This window comes from Scatophagus argus, chromosome 5 (genome assembly GCF_020382885.2).
Source record: "Scatophagus argus isolate fScaArg1 chromosome 5, fScaArg1.pri, whole genome shotgun sequence".
NCBI classification, from domain to species: domain Eukaryota; kingdom Metazoa; phylum Chordata; class Actinopteri; family Scatophagidae; genus Scatophagus; species Scatophagus argus.
Genome location: NC_058497.1, coordinates 22372983 through 22391801, shown reverse-complemented (window position 1 = coordinate 22391801; position 18819 = coordinate 22372983). Strand labels below are relative to the sequence as shown.

The window sequence follows — 18819 nt, the reverse complement described above, 5'->3', positions numbered from 1 at the left end:
CTTTATCATTTATTGCGAATAAACACTTTAAATAAGGAGTGCTGAGCACTCAGTGGAAGTGGTTGTTCCAGTTGCAACACAAGGACTGAAGGCTGTCTTAGGGTAAAGGTGAGCTTTCAAATATTTCACCTGAAATTAGATTTATGTAAATGCCAAACGGGCGCCAAAAACTCTGCCAGGCTGTTTATTCATCAAGTGAATTGGTTGAAAATGAATGATGACTTATGCCTTAGCAGTCAAGATGGACAGTCAAAGTGACCAGATGATTGATATGCTCAGTCCCACTTTGTTTGATTAAATTTGGAAAATTACATTTGAGATCTCCCCAGATTTGCAAAGAGGAAAATGTTTGATTAATTCTGAGAGGTACTGAAATGACTGCTGTCTTCTTGTTGAGTGGTACATATAATCCATTGTTTGCCATTATTGTGAGGGATAAGACCTTTCCAGGGCATCCAAATTAGAGGAGCAGACAAGAATTGAATATTTCTCCATTTTGTTAGCCAGTCAAACTTATGTCTGCTAGTTTGCCAGGGTATAGAATGGAAAGCCTCTTTTTGTGTGGATCTACAGTACAATTAGACTGGAATTTCAGAGAAATGAAAATACCTGACTCTGTCCTGACAACCTCATTACATTGATAATGCATTACATAATCCAAACCTGTGGTTCAAATGTTTTATGCTTCACATTGCTAAATCATAAAGTAGCTGTATGATAACACAAATCATTTTTCAACAGCCCCACACTTTAAACCCCCCCCCTCCAAAGTAGAACTTTCTGGCTTTAATGAGGCCAGTCTCACAGTGTAAGAGCATGAGCATACTTGATCTGTGAACACATCACACTTCTGTGTGATCGTGCACATCAGAGTGGAGAGACGCTCTAAAAGGAGTCAAAGCACTGGAGCCAAGTCGCCTGCTTGATATGCTTGTTATGGCTGGGGTAAAGAGGTAATCCTTATCACCCAGACAGTGAGAGATACTAGCTCGATGTTTTCTCTGCAGCTCAGTGTAATTCAGGATTCCATTACACCAATATTTAATTTATAGTTTTGATTTAGATGTCATTGCCAATTCTACCACCAGTGCATGTAATGGTTAGAGTCAATTACAATTGCTGCTTGTTTTAGCTGCAACAAACTGGTGAGGATAACAATTTGATTTTCTTTGTCAGCAGGGTATGGTATGTTGCCATGCCGTTGCCAAGCATTTATTCAGTACCAGGTGGTCTGGACCTTTTTTTTTTTCTTCAGCGAAGAACTCAAATGAGAATAGCATTTCTGTTCCTTTGAGCCAGGCTCATTAAAACATCACTTTGTTAAACTGGAGAGCCACCAGACAGGCCGACAGCCCCGGTAAAGGCCTGTGTGGCCTGCCATGTGTAGGATGCTCGCCTCAGTAGATGGCTTGTTCAGTGCATTACACCCTTTTGAAACTCAGTTCTAATTCTCATCTCCACAGCATAGCGATGCAGCCTAACACCCACAGGAGGACACTGAGTATTAATCCATGAAGGCGCCAAACCCATTTCGGATAAATTTGCTGTTGTACAAATCAGGGTCGAAACTGATGGTGCTCATTTAACGGAAATTACTGTCTCAATACATTTGGTAATATAAAAAGTACCCACAGGCTTCATCTTATTGGATCTTATAAAATACCATGGAAAAATGTCCATTCTAATATGAGATATTATTGATATGCTTTTTCTGGGAACGACATCAGCTCATGAAGTAAATGGTACGTTCAGCAATTGAATTCACAGAAAAAAGGAATTAACTGATGAACAACACATGCGTCATACTATAATAAAGCATGCATATAACTATGTTTAACTCGCACAGCTGGGATGACAGGGTGGAAAATGGGCTTGTCAATATGAATGACACCTCACATTTCTATGTATAATTCACAGAAAATAAGCCCTTGAAGCTTTACTGGAAATAAGGACAAAGTACCCTCTCATTTGAAATGTACCTTCTTTCTTTTTTTCCTTCTTCCACACCGGCCACACATATCACATAAACATCCAAGCGTGTGTCATCTAATTACATCAGACGAGAACGTAACACATTCCTTTGGCTACACAATAGTACACCAAAATTAGATGAATTCAGTCATTTAAAATCTAAGAGAACAGATATTGATTGTTTTACTGCTAATCTGGCATCACGGTTTTTCAACAAATGCACAGATCTGGAGTGACACCACAATCGGCGCTCCATGACTGGCACTTCTGCATGCTGTCAGTCAGGCTGTCAGCAGTGCAACAGTGCCATCTATGGTGGTACAGCAAATGACTCTGGTCATCCATGACACAGTGATGACTTGATTGGACTGCACTCAGTTCCCCAATCATTACCATGCCAATGAAGAATGGTTTGTCCATATTAGTCAAATGAGTGTTTTTATGCCTGACAAAACCTAATGACATAGAAAGGTGTATGTAATGTGCTGGAACCCTATTATGTCTTGGCAACACATCTTAATAATCTCTGGACTTTGACCGTCTCTTTGCAAAAAGGACGTTCACCCTCAGCACCCTTTGTAAAAGGCTGCTATTAACCCCCAGATTACAGTGGCCATGAACCCTTTTTATTCCTTGACATAGTATCGGAAATGTGAAATGTTGTGAGGAGATTGGTGGCAACTAAGCAGTAATGGAGCATACAATTTCGCAATTTGCATGCTGTGATAGGTAGAAAGACAAGACCGTCATTGTCATTTGCTCATTTTCAAGGTCGCAAAGTACTTCCTGAAATCTGAGTTGGTGAACTTTCAAATAATCAAGCTTGTGCAGAGTAAGAAATTGCTTTTACACCCTTGCACGCCAAAGCCAGTCAAACTGTGCTCCCATTGGGGATGGGTATTTTTAATTAAAACAAAGTTATGTAGTTATGTAATTAAAGTCAGAATAATAATACTTCCTTTAATTATGAAGTTCACTCAGTAAGGTCTCACTGATTAGATGCCCAAATATGGATGAGATTAACAAGATGTGACATAGAAAAAACAGGCACTAGAGATGCTGCAACTCTATCAGGAAATATTCTTTCTCTGGGGTTTAAAGGCTTACAAGGATTTGAGGGGATATTACTCATTCAATTTAAGGGAAGTGTGAAATCCCTCTTCATGTAAATGAAACAATCAATATCAAATTAATAAACCTTTTAAAAGCATACTTCTTAATGATTTCTTGGAATTCAGTAGAAAGAACAGAATTTAAAATCCATATAAAACGCATTGCAGAAAGCCCCTCCTCACACCTCAAATTCCAGTTTTCAAATCCAATTTGGGGTTTTAATCAGAAATTGCTATGCCTCTGCAGCCTAGTAATCATCAGTGAAGAACAAAAAGCAATTATCAGCCATTCACACACGCTGCCTTTTTAAAAATCATTTGACATTGATTACATAAGAAAAATGGAAAATGCTTAGTTGATTTAACATCCTTCATTATCACATTCATGGAAATACAAATACCAAAAGGTCTTGCATGGTGTTAAATGAACAAGAAGGAGACCAGAGCAGGATTCATGTGGCACTTGTCAATGCTCGTTTACCTTCATGTGTTGGTCACATGCACACTCAATTTATGATGGCAATCAAACCAAAAAGTAATTGCTCTCTGTGCTTATAATGTGCAATGTGTTGCCCACCTTATGACAGCATAAAACAAATGCTTGACCAAAGAATGGGTTTTCTTTAATTCAGTCCCATAACATACTGAAATCCAACCCCGACGTCGCTTCCAGTGGGGGAAAGAAGTCCATTAGGCTGCAGCAGATGTATGTCAGCTGCTTGGAAAGTCCACCAAAGGCATCTTTATAAGCATACATTTTTGCAGTGCATGCTTTCTACCAAATGACCTTCCCCTCGCACTGAGTCCATACTGAGCAGCAGCTTTTACAATCATATTCATGAGGCCTGCTTTATGGTACTCATAAGGCCACCTTGATCCAGGAGCATAATATGTTTGTGTGAGGGGTATAAAGCACATAATGTGCAATAAAATATGTCCTTTAATGAACTTTGTAAGAGCTTGAAGCCTCCACACTGCCTGAAGCTTGAGGCACATAAAAAATGGCTAATGGCAACTTCCTGTACAACTCCTATTAGAAAGGTGATCTGTATGGTCTTCACCTCTGCATTGCTTTTCAGTTGAAAGAGTAGAAATCAGTGAACCAGAATCTACTGTCAGTGGTGTCAATTGATTGAATTTTGTGAATAATAATAAAAAAAAGGGCTAATAAAACACCTAATAATTCTACGTTGGTGAACACCACTGGCCTTAAAAAATAAGATTACATGTTAAATTTTGAACTCCATTTACAGTGATTTGATCCAAAGTTATCTTATCAAATAAAACCTGCTGAAATATGTTGCATGCCGTGAATCTGGCCAGCGTGATGGATGATAGCGGTAAAAGAGCTGAGAGGACTGGTGGACAGGGCAGACCCTTACACCTGAGCAGCCAGGGATGGCTCGGCCACATGCTGTTCGCATCATTACACAGCCTCAGCCCAGACCTCTGGTGCCGCCCTGATTGATGGGCTCCACCAGGCCAAACGGCCCAATGGAGGCGTTCCATCCAGGCTATAGCCCTGCCCATCCATCTTGAGTCCCTAGTAGAGGCTCACGTTACTGTACGTCTTGTCTGGGCTGGGCTGCTCAGACTTAATCCCACTCCCTGATTAAATGGGTGCAGTGAGGGCAGGATTCACTATTGTAGCCTAAACTGCCAGTGACAAACCTAGAAGGGAGAATGCATGCAACACAAAATGAATACAACACAAAATCTCTGTTTATTGTGATCATCACATGCGCCAGCAGTGCACTGTATCAGAGAAGACGCTGTCTATGTCTTTATTTAGCAAGGCAGCAATGCAAAAATATTAAGGATATCCAGACCTCTGTATCAATGTAGATAAGGACAAAGTGAATCCAATGTCTTCTGGGAGAAGATAACAGTTCCAAAGGGAGGTATAGTCATACTCGGCTCAGTATAGGAGGATTGTTAAAAAGTAATAGCTGTTAATGACAAAACTTTTTATGTCACTTTAATTATATCTACATAATTGCATTGCATTATCTTAATTAGGTTGAGGGGAAACAGGCCGGATTGGAACCATAAATTGTTTGTGATTATAAAAACACTTCTTAACATGACATGCTCCAAAGTTCTCTTTTCTCTTTTTTTTTCTCTTTTCTTTTTGTGGTTTCTGTGGTTTGTTTTTCATAAGTACTACATATCTGTTTGAATGTATGGAGGACACTTAGCTGCTGAGTGTAAATGATAAGCCAGTTTATCAAATCAGGGTTTATGGTACAAAGCATAAGCTGTGCAGAATCCACTTTGCTGTGTACATAACATAATACCAATCAGATCCCTGTTTTTCAACAGCAGAAATTATGCTCCAACTAGGGTTCGATTGCATTTGTTTAAATAATAACATTTCTGCTTTGGTCTAATGCCAGGCCATGTTTGTCTGCTTTCTGCGGCTGCTTTTGCCAAAATAAAAGACGAATATTTGAGTCGTATCAACAACTGGTATCTTGTGCTCGTCTCTTAATGCAGAGGGAGGGACACAAATTGCCCGGCTGAAAGCCATTCCCTCAATTTACCCTAAATGAAACCTTCAAATTTTCTGACAGAGCACTTAGTATCCATAGCAGTGCATGCATCAACATCCAGCCTGCAAGATCATTTTGAGTACATGACAATTACTGACATGCCATTTCTCCATCCACAGGGAAGGAATGGCTGTAACAAATGAACTCCTTCCTGCCTGCCCCTCTGGATGCTCCGCCACTGCAGCCAGATGCAGCAACCAGATGCACACAGCTTGTCTGCTACCTTGCCGCTTCAATAACTCTCATTACGTTAATTGTTGCTTAATGTTTTCATAATCTGCTGCTTACAGGAAACTGTTTTCCTTTCTCTAATACCATATCTGCTCCCCACGGTCCTATTCTCAATGCTATTTTTAAAAAAATCTTTATTTATTTATTTATTTCATGCCAATAATGAATGAGGAACTGTCCCAGCTGGCTGCTTTTCCTCGATCGAAGAAAATCTCGGGCTGAAGTGCTGCTGGTTTGAATGAGAGACACAGCCATCAGAGAAAGGCCAATGGATTCCACTCCTCTGATTTAATGAGTCACTCACATGCCATGTTGGCACCAGCTCCCAGCATCTGGCACTTGGGTGGCCATGCACATTCACAGAGTTTACTTACATTTCACCTCTGCCATTACTCAGAATGAGTGATTGCCTACTTAGCCCTGCTCTACGGGTGTTTTCATCCTAAAAAATGCTCACAAACACTTAAGTATTTGGTTGGGCTGACAAGTTCAATGTCACAAACTACAGGTTAACTCTTTTACAGCTTGCACACAGGGGCCAGGAATTGTTTTGTTTTCATGTGAAGATTTGTGTTCGCCCCGCATGGGCAATTAGTGGACAGTTAGTGTTAAAACCTTCTTACAGTGCTTTGACAATTACCCTCTTATCACCTGAAGGTTTTCATATAGAAGGTATTAAAGCTAGAGTGGCTTTGCCTTTGTGAAGTAATAGTCTGTGTGCCTCGCAATTAACAAGGATGAAAACACACACAGTGGGAAGTTAAACACTCACAGGAAATGTGTGTTCTTAATGTCACCTGTCAGCTCTTACTTGTGTGTGACTATTCTGCACACTCAACGTCTTGAGAGAAAAAAGTGCAGCAGCGTTTTAAGACTTCAGTTACATGAGTAGTACTTCCACCAGAGCAGTGTCAAGTTTGGAGGCTTTTATTTATGCACTGATATGTGATCAGAGCTCTGCTATGTTATGTAAATTGTAGCGTTTGAGCCACAAAACATGTGCAAGTTAAATTAATGTTAACGAGGATGGACTTTTCAGGTTTCCCCGCCGTTTCATTTTACATTTCTAATCTAATCATTACACTGGAGGATTGACCAACATATTTTCTGCACTCAAAAATGAGGGGTGGTATTTGAAATCTCTGATAGTGTTTTCAGAGACCCCTGAGTTTGCTATCAGCAGTAATGATGACTGACCAATCCATCTGTGGATCATTCATTTCCCTCTAATTATCTCACATGTGCATTCTGCCTGCCTGTGACATTTAGCAAGGGCTTTTTCAGTAAGTCACAGGGTGGGCCGAGATGCCATTAGGTGATAAGGTTCATTTATTGTGGGACTCTCATCAGCACATTTTCCTGCCTTAAGGCATAAAATACAATCCACACTGATTAGCATCAGCCCAGTATCAGGAGAAACATAATAGCCCCTCTCTGAAGGTGAACCTTTTGAGGGCACAATCTTTACTCACTGCAGACAATTGCCACAGATTTTTTGCGGTTAGTGGATAATCTCTCTGGCTTTGTGTCCCGAGCGTTCCTCACACAGAGGGGACACAGTTGTTTTGTATTCACATAATGTCAATGCCGAATTCTGCAATTTAACCATTAAATCGAGGCATGTCCTTCATACTTATAGTTTGTACCTTGATGTAAAGTTGCTGTCAAGGTTTATTAATTAATACAAAGACAAATTAGAATCGAACCAGCCAAGTGTTTCACAGGACTCAGTAATTGAAAATGAACCAGTCCTCTGGTTGCCCTTGGGAACGAGAGCCTAAAAAATAGCTGTAAGTGCGTTTTCACCTATAGCAGCACTGATAAGCTTCCTCTGCCTGTATCCCATTCAAATATGACATCACAGAGGATTTATTGACGCGATGCGCCTTTTTTTCGCTCACTATCCTTTACTGGCTTCATATCAGATGTGATCCAATACAAGCTGCAGTGACACAATTTAATATTGAAGTTGATTATGTAAGAGAAACCACCTCCAGCGGTTATTACTGGATGTAATGGTTAGGATAGCTAATTAGTTGGGTTGGTTGTCTTTGATTTATATAGTCTTTCCTATCATTCCTTAATCAGCTGAAAGCAATGATCCATGAGCAGACAAAGCGGTTTAATTACAAAGCCTGTGATCGTGACAGAAATGTCAAGCTTCAAGACGGGTGTTTAAAACTTACATGAGACTGTCACATTTTCTACATTGATAATTCAGATAATTGAGCTGTAATTAGAAACATCACACTGTTCAGGACGGATCAAGACAACATGTGAGTGAATCATTTACTTCAAGTGGGAGATCCCAGAGCAATACCATAAATTAGTCAGGAAGGTGTCTGCTCCTGATGTGTGTTTACTACAGCAAGCTGAGTCTGCGAATAACATGAGACACTGATAAACAAAGACACAGTTAATCATGTGATCCTATACAAATAACTAGCTGACCTACTTTTGAAATGAACAGGGTTATAAATTTTAGGATGAAATGTCCTTTCCCGTTAAAAGCAGCCGATTTACAGTAAAACACCAGCATATGGACACTTTTCTAATGTTACAGATCAGACATCATTATGGCACAAGTAACACACAATAAAGGGAAGACCGTCTGTCTGGGAAGGTCTGAAAAGAGCAGCCAAGAAGAAGTCAGGAGGGACGGCGGTTCGATCAGTGGCAAGGGAATAGAAAAGAAACCGAACATGAAGCTGAAGGGATATATTGAGAAAATCAATAAGCAAAAGAACTGCTATGAACAAGTTATGACAGATGGATACACACACACACACACACTCTCTCTCTCTCTCTCTCTCTCTCGCTCTCTCGCCCAGACTGTGCAAACATCCCTCTGAATGTACTGTTGTTGAGCCAAGTTGTTTGCTGTTATCCTGTTGGAAGCTACAACCGTATGAGCACAATATGTTGAAATAAATACGAGTCTCGTTTTTAGTACGATAGGAAAAACAGACTATGTCTTAAAAAACCCAAATCACGTGAAAAGAGCAAACTTCAAATTCGCCTACGATAAAGCTTAGAGCTCCTCACAATTGTGCTAACAGGGACACACAGAATGAACGTGATTTGTGTGGGATTATAATGAAGCACAAACTAATTTACATGTGTGTAATCTATTTAAAGCTGGGACAAAAGCCTGTGACGGAAGTTTCACGTGCTACAGTTCAGTCTGCAGCAGGAAACTCAACATAACACAGTTCTCAACACAAAAAATGCTGTCAAACTCAAAACTAAGCAAACCTGGTTGTGCGAGACCAGCCTGTTGGTAAAATACACCACCCAGGTGATACATACAGTCAGCCAGACAGCCTTTATGGACACATGCAGTTAGATTTGTTTAAAAAACACCACCAGGTTAATCAAATTCAAAAACAAACAAACAAACCACAAAAATAAAACAACAACACAAAACCATTCAGTTTTTGTCTAAAGCGTAATTTCCTAATGGCTTCAGAATCTGAATGATTTTTCCTCTGCAAGTATGGACAGATTAGTGTTGGTCTTGGAGGTATAAATAGATCTGTTTTCCAAACAGTCAGCAACCATGGCAAAGACATCATCATCATCATCATCATCATCAGCGTGCCAAAGCATCACCCATTCTCTGCAGCAGGAAGCAGCGGGGCATGGGAAGACCAGCAGACCTCGAGTCCTCCCACTGTCTCTCTGCTGTTTAGAATACAAGGGCACCTCTGACCAGAGGACGGCCAGCCTCTAAAAGGAAGATTTAACGCTTTAACAAAAACGCAGCTGTTGGCAAGTGTGCCTTCACACTCTTTTTTGGGCGTATTGACTTAACTTATGCCATAAAAGAGTGTTAAATTTGCTAGTCCAGATTTCAGGTTTTGATACCACTGCTCAGAAATAAAGCAACGTGGGCTTGTCTCTACTCTCCAACTGTTGTTCAATAGTCAGACAGGAAGAAATACATGAAATTTTCACCACTGGCAGTAACATTAGCAGACTACAATGCAATGTAGCCACGAGATGTTGTGTTTTGAGTAGGGATGTGGCAATCACACACTGGCTAGCTATATTTATACTCAAAACCCATGCAGACACCTTTGATTGAATGTAACAAGTTCACTCCTGAGGCTTTATGAGGTCCTGCAGGAATCATATGAAATCACTAGCTGAAGCAGTCGCTGACAAGGCACTGCGAGGGAAAGTGGGTTCACTAAAAATAGTAAACTCCACTTCATCAACAGCTCCTCACAGAATAATACACTGAACTACAGAAACTCATGATATCTTACAATGTTAGAATATCTCTCATTTTAACCCAGTAATATAAGCCTGTTCCCTTGATCTTTCATTTTCATCCATTGAGTTGATGAAGCATTATTTTTTCAGGCTATTATTAGTTCACACTTTTATCAGCGACTCCAAAGCTATTTCTCGATAATCTCTGGGATGACATTGAGATGACATTACACACTGTGTTCCACACATTGCCAAAGCCTCTATTGCGAAGCTGTAGCTACAGTACATCTAATATAGCGTGCACAGTGTGAGTATCATTACACTCAGAGACATGTGGCTCATTAAATTGTAATGTCATATGTATTTGGGCAATTCTATGAGGTGAAACTGTGCAGCGTTGATATTGTCTTCACCTCCTAGAGAAGGGGAGGTGAGAGAACACTAATGGTCCGTTACTTTGATTTAAATCTGTGTGACAAAAGCACCTTTCCTGTTATTACCATTTCTAGGAATATGCGGGTGGGGGTGATTGTCTCCTGTCTACTGTAACTGTATACTTCCTATCAATCATGATAGAGGAGGCATAAAATGAGGCAAAAGCATATGAGAGAAAGGTATCAGGCAAAACCCTGGGAGGGCAAAATCATGTTTATTGCTTTTTATCTTATTTTATCTCATTACATGTCAAACATCACCTGCAATGGAATCCTTTACAGAAACGAAGCATATATGCTGAATGAATTTGTTTTTTTAAGTTTCCACTTCAGACATTACTGATGCACAATCTCCTGATTTTCATTAAAGGAGTGGCAAGTTCGTTTGCCCTGCCCCTGCATTTATCAGACAAAGAGTTGTAGTGGTGTGTTCCATTACAGTTTTAAAATAGCCCTTAATTAAAATCAACGCAATTCAATTAAGATGAGCTTAAGATTCATGTATGTTAATTACAAAATCAAACGGTAGGTAAGCATTGTGTGCTTTAAAAAAAAAAAAAAAAAAACCCAAAAGACCCTCAAGTGCTATTCTGTTATCACTGCCTGTACTTTGATTGTTAGTGGAGACGTTAAATGTCAAGATAACACCTACACAATACCAGAATAGTCAATGTGCAAATATCACATTATCACATTTTCAACGCAGGACAAGCCACCACACAGGATTCCCTCGTGTTATCATTAGAAAAATATTCTTTTTATGAGTGACATTTTACCAATATAATTACAATTTATCTGCAAATCCCTCTATAAACTCGTGGAATTACAATGCTTACTTTAGTTTAAAAAGCAATCCCAGGCTCAGGCAAAACTGCTCAAAATAAAATTAATAGCAGTTGAATATGCTCCCATAACACCTTTTGTCTGCCGGGATGCAGCCATTACAGTTAATCCTTTGTTTTTTCCATGAATGCTAGATACTTCATGTGCTTTCTTGCAAGTTTTATTATACATATCTAGTACACGCTGTTGAATGTATGCTTTTATCTTTGAACTGATGTTGTCTCTCATGGTGACATCCTTGGGCTGTTCGTTGTTGCATCGTTCATGTACTTTTAATGCTGTTTGTCTTTTGTAACACTGCAATGTTTGTATGTATTATAAATTATATGTATTGTAATTGTGGCAGCACTGCAAAAGACAGCTTGCTCTCAATGGCCTTCCTGTTTTAAATAAAGGTGAATAAGGAAAATAACAAAGACGAGGGCAGGTATGTGACACCCCCTGAGGTGTGGCACAAAAACTATTAAGTAACTACTGGCCAACAGATGGCGTCCCACCGCAGATGGTATAATAATAGTGGTGATGTATGGCTGCATGTTACATTAGGTCTGCAATTATTTTTCTTGGCTGACTAAAAATGGCCATAGAGAAGAGCTTCTAATATAGTATTAGCATATCTGACTGTAAATTTCATTTTAGGTCCAATTACATATTATCTCTACAGATTTACTTTGGTGTTGTAATAAAAAGTCAGTGGTTGTAATAAAGAAATACTTTGTAGTTCATGCTGAAATGATGGAAGGAGGTGGGTTTTTAACACATACTGTAAAATGTCAGAAAATCAAATGCGAATCAAATGTTATTAATTAGTGTTTTCTTTGTAGGAAACAAGGATTTTAATAATAGAAACAGTAAAGGATTTCATTCAAAGTAAAGGTCGTTCAAAGTATCAGGTAAATTTCCACCTTAAATCCTTTTCAACGTGTTGTTCAAACTGAAAGTAGAGACATAAATAAAAATCTGTCTTCACAATTCTAAACTTTCACTTTTGTGTATCATTGTAAGATCAAATATATACAAACTCTTTTACCATTTTGTTTCTTTCAGAGTATACCATTTATAGACAGGCAAATTGAAATTCACTTCATCAGCCTAAGGCCCTTCTTTCTATATTTGTATTATATTTATCCAAACATTCGCCATCTACCTATTCAGCCAATGTTTTTCAATCAATAGGAAGTCCCAGAGAAATTAATTACTAAGGTCAAAACTGGGGTTGTTTTGAGTTCAGCTTTACCTGACCAGAATTAAGTGGCTAAGGTGAGTCAGAGCTCTCGGTTTGTGCCAGAGATGGAGGTGCAGCAGTCAAACATAAAGGTGTTTGTGGAACAGAATGAGCTGATGGTCTGGCTTTGGAGCTCAGATGGTGAGTCATAGTTTAGATTTCCATGTGTTTAAGTTTTCAGCCTATTAATGAGTCATAAAATCTCACTTTTTTCAAAACAAGCAGGTAAACGAGATTTTTCTTTCACTTGTGCTGTCTTGACACTCGTTTCTAGAAAAGTCTAACTAACAAATATAAGACATCAATAGGTAATAGAAGATTTTTTTTCTTCTTTTAAAAGAAATTAAATATTAATTTCATTTGTGCAAGTCATCAAAAAATCATGAAAGCAGAATATAAGACTACCACTAGGACTTGTTAAGATGGTTGTTTTTTGCAGTCATGAGATAAAGCAGTTTAAGGTAAAATCTGCCTTGACATGTATGACTTTAACTAGCATGTAATAGGTCAAAAATGCAGTCTTAGTTAACATGCTTCTGTATGTTTTTTGTTTATGGTCCTCTGCACATCAACATGTCCCTCATCCTTCCTTTTATATCTAAATCAGAGCAGCTCATGTTGTTCCATGGCTCCTCTTCAGCACAGAGAGGACACTTGCTGACCTTCTCACTGTGTTCACTATCATAATACGATCTGAAAAGGTCACAGAGGACTACACTCATACTAATGATATTTGTCTTCATTGATAGGATTTGAGTTGTGGTTACACATGAGGCTAAAATACTATCCAGTTAATTTTTAATGAGAAAAGATTATCTTTACCCTAAATTGTGTCACAGTTATATACTTAAGAATCTCAGCCAGGCTGCCCATGCAACTATTCTTCATAGTGAAGTCAGCGTTCATGTAATGATTTTGACATGTAGTGCTTTGCATGTGGATTTCTCATCTGAAGGCTATAGGTGGGCCTCAGTCGAACTATTTTGCATAATTTGTATGCAGATTTGCATGTCTGTGTTAATGTCAACACAGACACATTAATGCGCCCTCATGTAGCGGATCAGGATGCTGTTGGTTTGAGATTTTATTTGATTAAGCTTGTGACAGGTTTACTTGTTTGGAATTAAGGTTTATCAATGAGTCAATAATCTTGTTGCTGTGTCTGTAAAAAAAAAAAAAAAAGCAGATTTTTCCATTTTCACCACTGATTAAGCCCATGCATGGGGTCTTTGGCTGCACTGTGTTCCAAAGCTGTGCATATTTTTTACATGAGTGCTCACCTCAGAGTTTTGTCAGATGTGTTTATATCATAACCAAAAACTCAGGGATTGAGATGAGACTAGTTTCATTTTCAGTTTAACTACTGACTACACCTTCCATTAGATTTACTATATTGAATAAAACTGGAATATGAGACCTGAGCTGAGATGTCACAGCTTGCAGTTATTTTTCAACAATAACCTGGCATCAAATTCTTTTCCCTGTGTAACAGTTCTCTGTGAAGTGGGCATCAGGTGTTGCGATGAAGATAAAACATGACTTTGCATACTGGTGACAGTGAGTGTGCTCTGAGGAGATATCTGCATCTGTACATATACAATACATGCCTTTGAGAAGTTTGCTGTTTATCGAAAAAAAAATTTAAGATTAGTGGAAGTGGTGCTTTAGGCATTGTAAATGTGAAGCAAACAAACAAATAAAAACATTTTTTTTTTAAAAAAAGAAGGAAAACATGTTAGATTGAAAAACATTGTGGCTCTTTTATGTTTGCGTAGTTTCATTCAAACAAATTCTTTTGTTTGTTGTTTTTTCTTATTTTTCTTTCAGCTGTTTTCCTGTGTCTGTTTATTAACCAAGCCCACTTACTTGTCTTTATCAAGCTGCTCTCCAGCACCGGTTCTGACTGGAAGTCTATATTTGTGATGAGTCAGCACAAAATAGTCCTATCAATAACAAGGGCAGAGGGAAATACAAAATTGTGCGATGTATCATCCTACATCATGGAACTGTTTTCACAAATAAGCACCAATTTATATGCCTTGTTACTCATCCAGTCCCCTGAAAATAATAATAATAAAAAAAACCCTTTTAACGATTTTGTTTCTTGAGATTTCAATTTTCATTTTGTGAAATGTTAAAATGAGCCGTGTCCTTGAGCAGTTTGTCCCACTTGATTTTAGTGAGTGGAAATTTGAGAAATGAACGGATTATGAGAGCAGGTGGGCGATGCAGTTTGTTGGTTTGTGTGTTGTGAATGAGCTGGTCGTGGCCACTGTAGGCTACAGATGATAGACAAGAGTACAAGACAGAAACGCACCTTCTGAGAAAGTGACTGCTGCGAGTAACACAGCTGTTAGCCATTTGTCTTTGTATGCTCAATGAACCAGTATTGATTACAGCTGCTAGAGACAATTTCACCTCTTACACACATTTGCTTTGGAGTGCACCTCGTGTGGAAGAGTTTGAGATTTCTACTAACCTTGTAGAGGATGACATCATGGCATCACGAGATCCTTAGGCCTACTTCAGGAAATTCTGCTTGTTAAATCGCTGCTGGAAGGACAAAAATAAAATAAATAAAGTTGGTTCCTTTTGTTCGCACACATCAGAGCAAATAGATTCTCTTGAAAACTGTATTGCACTGAGCGCTTACGAAGCATATCTTTCCAACATGCAATTGTGTTGTCGGAAACTAGTAATAATTATTGATATCGCTGGAGAATAGGCTGTCTGGTTATTTGGAAAGCCTAGAATTATTTTTTTGGAAGAAGTCTAATGGAACAATTTACCAGACAAGAAAAAAAAACTTGGCTGCTCTATATGAGTTTTTTGGCCCAAGAAATACAATCAGTACATGCAGACATCTCCTGGGATAAAGATGGTAATGGGCCCCTAATTTGCATACATTAGCATATCACTAAAACGAACAAGGACATAAAGAGGCCCTGTCTTTATAACTCTGTTGCTTTAACTCTGGGTGGAAATAGTGATTGAGCGAATGTGACTGAATATTTATGGGAGGCAAATTGGTCCCTTTAAATGACATTTGCTGTAGAAATGTATTAGAGCAATTACATAAATGTTTTAATATTGGTTAAGTATGAGACAAAAAACCTGTTTAAATGGTAGCTGTGTCCCTGCGTTTTAAAGACACCACTAAGACCTAAATTTGTGCACAGGACCTTTAGCTGTGACGTTTCAGGTATATAAAGAAGCTGCAATAGAAAATTCAACTTTGTTTACTTGAATATCACACAAGAGCCAATAACCCTGTAAGAATAAAAATAACCACTGCTTCAACAGTTTAAGCCAGTTTAACCCAGTCGCTGATGCTTACTGTGTAACTCAACTACCTCCTGATCAGGTAACCTAAAGTTGGAGTAAAAAATGTACTAAAAATGGTCAAGTCAACCTGCAGGTATGAGAAATGCAAAAAAAATGACATATTGGATGTCATTACTTAAGACCAACTTCAGATTTCAGGTAAGACGGTTTCTAAATTGCTGAATTCAATTGCCTGAATCTCAAAAAAATCATGAGCGGACTCTAAGTTTGCTCTCGCTGCCATATTTTCTGATGCTGCAGTGACCCGATTTCTCCTCAACAAGCCGTAAACTTTATTTTATCTTAACATCGTATCCTGGAGGAAGTGTACACCATCACGATGAGAGATGACCTAACTTACAGATGAGATTACAAAAAACCATAACCCAACCTACACTCTCAGATTTGACGTCTTCAGCAGTCAGAATCTTATAAATTATTGAAGATCATTGCTCCTTTTATCTTTTGTCACTCTTTTGGAGTGTACAGAAATCTGTACATTTGAAATGAGACAAAACAAAATGCCATAAGTAGGAGTTCTGTCTCTTTTTCCCTGTGTGTGTGTGTCTGCCTTTCCATGAGCAAACATCAAACACTGCCAGCATCCAGACACAAGATAAACAGTTCATTAAAAATGGGAATGCCATCATTCACCGAAACGCACCGCTCAGCCTGCACCACAACGCAGAAGAAATAAAAAGGCAAACAAACGAAGCAGTCTTATCCAAGGATACACTGGGACAGAAGCATTTCTTGGACACAAGTCAGTTTATCTAAAGGGATGAGAGGACGAAGTGATGGAAGCCACGCAACAAAAATGAGATCCAACAGAGAACTAAAGCAATTAAAACCCAAAAAACAGACGTTATTGTTCCATGAAAGAAGCATAAGATGCTCAAATATGTTTTATGCTACTGACATATTTTGATTTTTAACAGCTTGATACACTGCAAGTTTCACATTTATACTCTTGTGAAGTGACTGAGGCTTATATAATGTCTGCAAGCATTCGTGGCTCATAATTCTTATGTAACGTTCGGATGATTATGTTCACTGGGCTGCTATTTCTTTTTCTGTCAAAATTACAATCAGATCGTGTTTATTGTCTTGTCAGGAGAACAAAGGAAAACCTTTTAGCGGACAAGAAGGCCCCAGGTATTTGAAACTGTGTAATTGGGTTGACTCAGATGTAAAGCTGAACAAACGGAGCTGGGCCAGCAGAACAAACCACTGTCTGGACTGTGTGATCTTTGGTGACGGAGAGTTCGACATTAAGCCTCTGATGTCAGTCAAGTTTGTGCTTGTCCTGAGGGAGACGTGTTTGTGAACTGAGGTGATTAACTTCACCTTTGTTGGCTTGGCATGGTTAACTGCATATTCTGTGAGCTGTGGGGTGTGTTTTGTGTGTGAGATACAGCGCTGGGAGTTGGCCCGTCCAGACTTCATGTATTTTGTGGACAATTTTGAGGAAGTATAGGCCGACACCTCTGTCTCTTGGGTGTCTTGCATTGCGTTTCTGTGAGAACATTGGATGAAGGTGCTACAACCTGCAGGCCTCACCAAAAAAAGTTGCTGAAATTGCAGGTACAAGTATGGCCAGTTTGCTTCATACAATATCTGGACTGAGTCTAATAGGGAGGGTTTGGAACTCAGACATCCAAAATGGGCTTGGAGTAGAACCCCTGCTATTGAGCCAGTTGAGGTCATTCGCATTTGATCAGGATGCTTTCTTGAAGCAGGAACCACAAATAAACTGGGCATACCTGGAAAAACTTTATCAATTACAACAAGGAGGAAACATAACCCACCTGGCCAGGGAACACGACACGATGGAAAAGAAGACTTGGCTGTGTCACAACAGGTAGTATGGCGTCGCTGATGCAGAGTCAAAAAGGCAGGGAGGTGAGGCAGAGGTCCAAAACGTATTATTTAATTTAATCAAAACTCAAAAAACGGCTCACACTTTCTGTGGCAAGGAATCAACAAAAAAACTGTGACAAGAATCATGGCAAGACAAGAATTACCTGGCATGAGGAAAACTCAAGACAAACAATCCAAAGACAATATAGCACACCAACAACAGTGATAGGGAAGACAAGGACTAAATAGACAACATAACAAGACACAGGTGAAACACATTAAGGGAGGAGAAAGCAATCAAGATAAACAAAAGCAAAGCTACATGAAACAGAGAGACACAGGGGAAGTGACACTTTCAAAATAAAACAGGACATGACAAAAACCTTGAACATAACACATGGAAACACAAGACACACATGAAACATGAAACACCAGGGTGTGACAGGCTGAGCCTGTTCCCAGCACGACCTGGACCCAGACCAGAAAGAAGAATGGAGAGATGGAGGGATGAATTAACGGATGGAGGGCTCAGTAGGTGGATGGATATACGGCCAATGCCAGTATCCTAAAGGGTAACATTTGTTACCTTTAATCAGACCACGTCAGTCTTATAAATTACAAAGATTTAATTCTTGCCAAATAAATAAGTACATGACTGTTTATTAACTTTTGGACATACCAGTTATAGATATGTTCAGATACTGCAACCAACCAAGACCGTATGAATAATCTCCTTGTAACACATGGATGATATATGGCAGCAAATGGCCACCACTGAATTCTATATCAAAGACAGATAGAATACTAACATGGTTTACACATGCAAACAGCTGTGCTAGTTATCGCACAGCCTTAAGGTTTACAGGTCTTGCAGTACGATCGTGCAGTAGCGTTTGAAGGCTTTGCTTTTTGTTCATTGCAGCAATGTGTTATATCAAAACTATTTTTCAAGGGTTGAGAAAGGCCAAACCTTGCCATGGGATTGACAAGACTAAAATAGATGTCCCCTAGATTTTCCTGAAGATAGTCTGATAGCTTGTCTGGCGTCC

The 18819-nt window shown here is 39.1% G+C and overlaps 1 protein-coding gene across 1 annotated transcript in view; it reads right to left on the bottom strand.

Moving 5' to 3' along the window:
- tenm4 (teneurin transmembrane protein 4) overlaps window positions 1–17930 on the bottom strand; it is a 205294-nt gene extending 187364 nt beyond the window's left edge. Inside the window, exons 1-2 of the mRNA XM_046389708.1 lie at window positions 17719–17930; window positions 15066–15139 (exon numbers count right to left, since the gene is read on the bottom strand). The gene's annotated coding sequence lies outside the window, so the exon portion shown is untranslated. The remainder of the gene's footprint in view (window positions 1–15065; window positions 15140–17718) is intronic.
- Window positions 17931–18819: the final 889 nt, after the last annotated feature.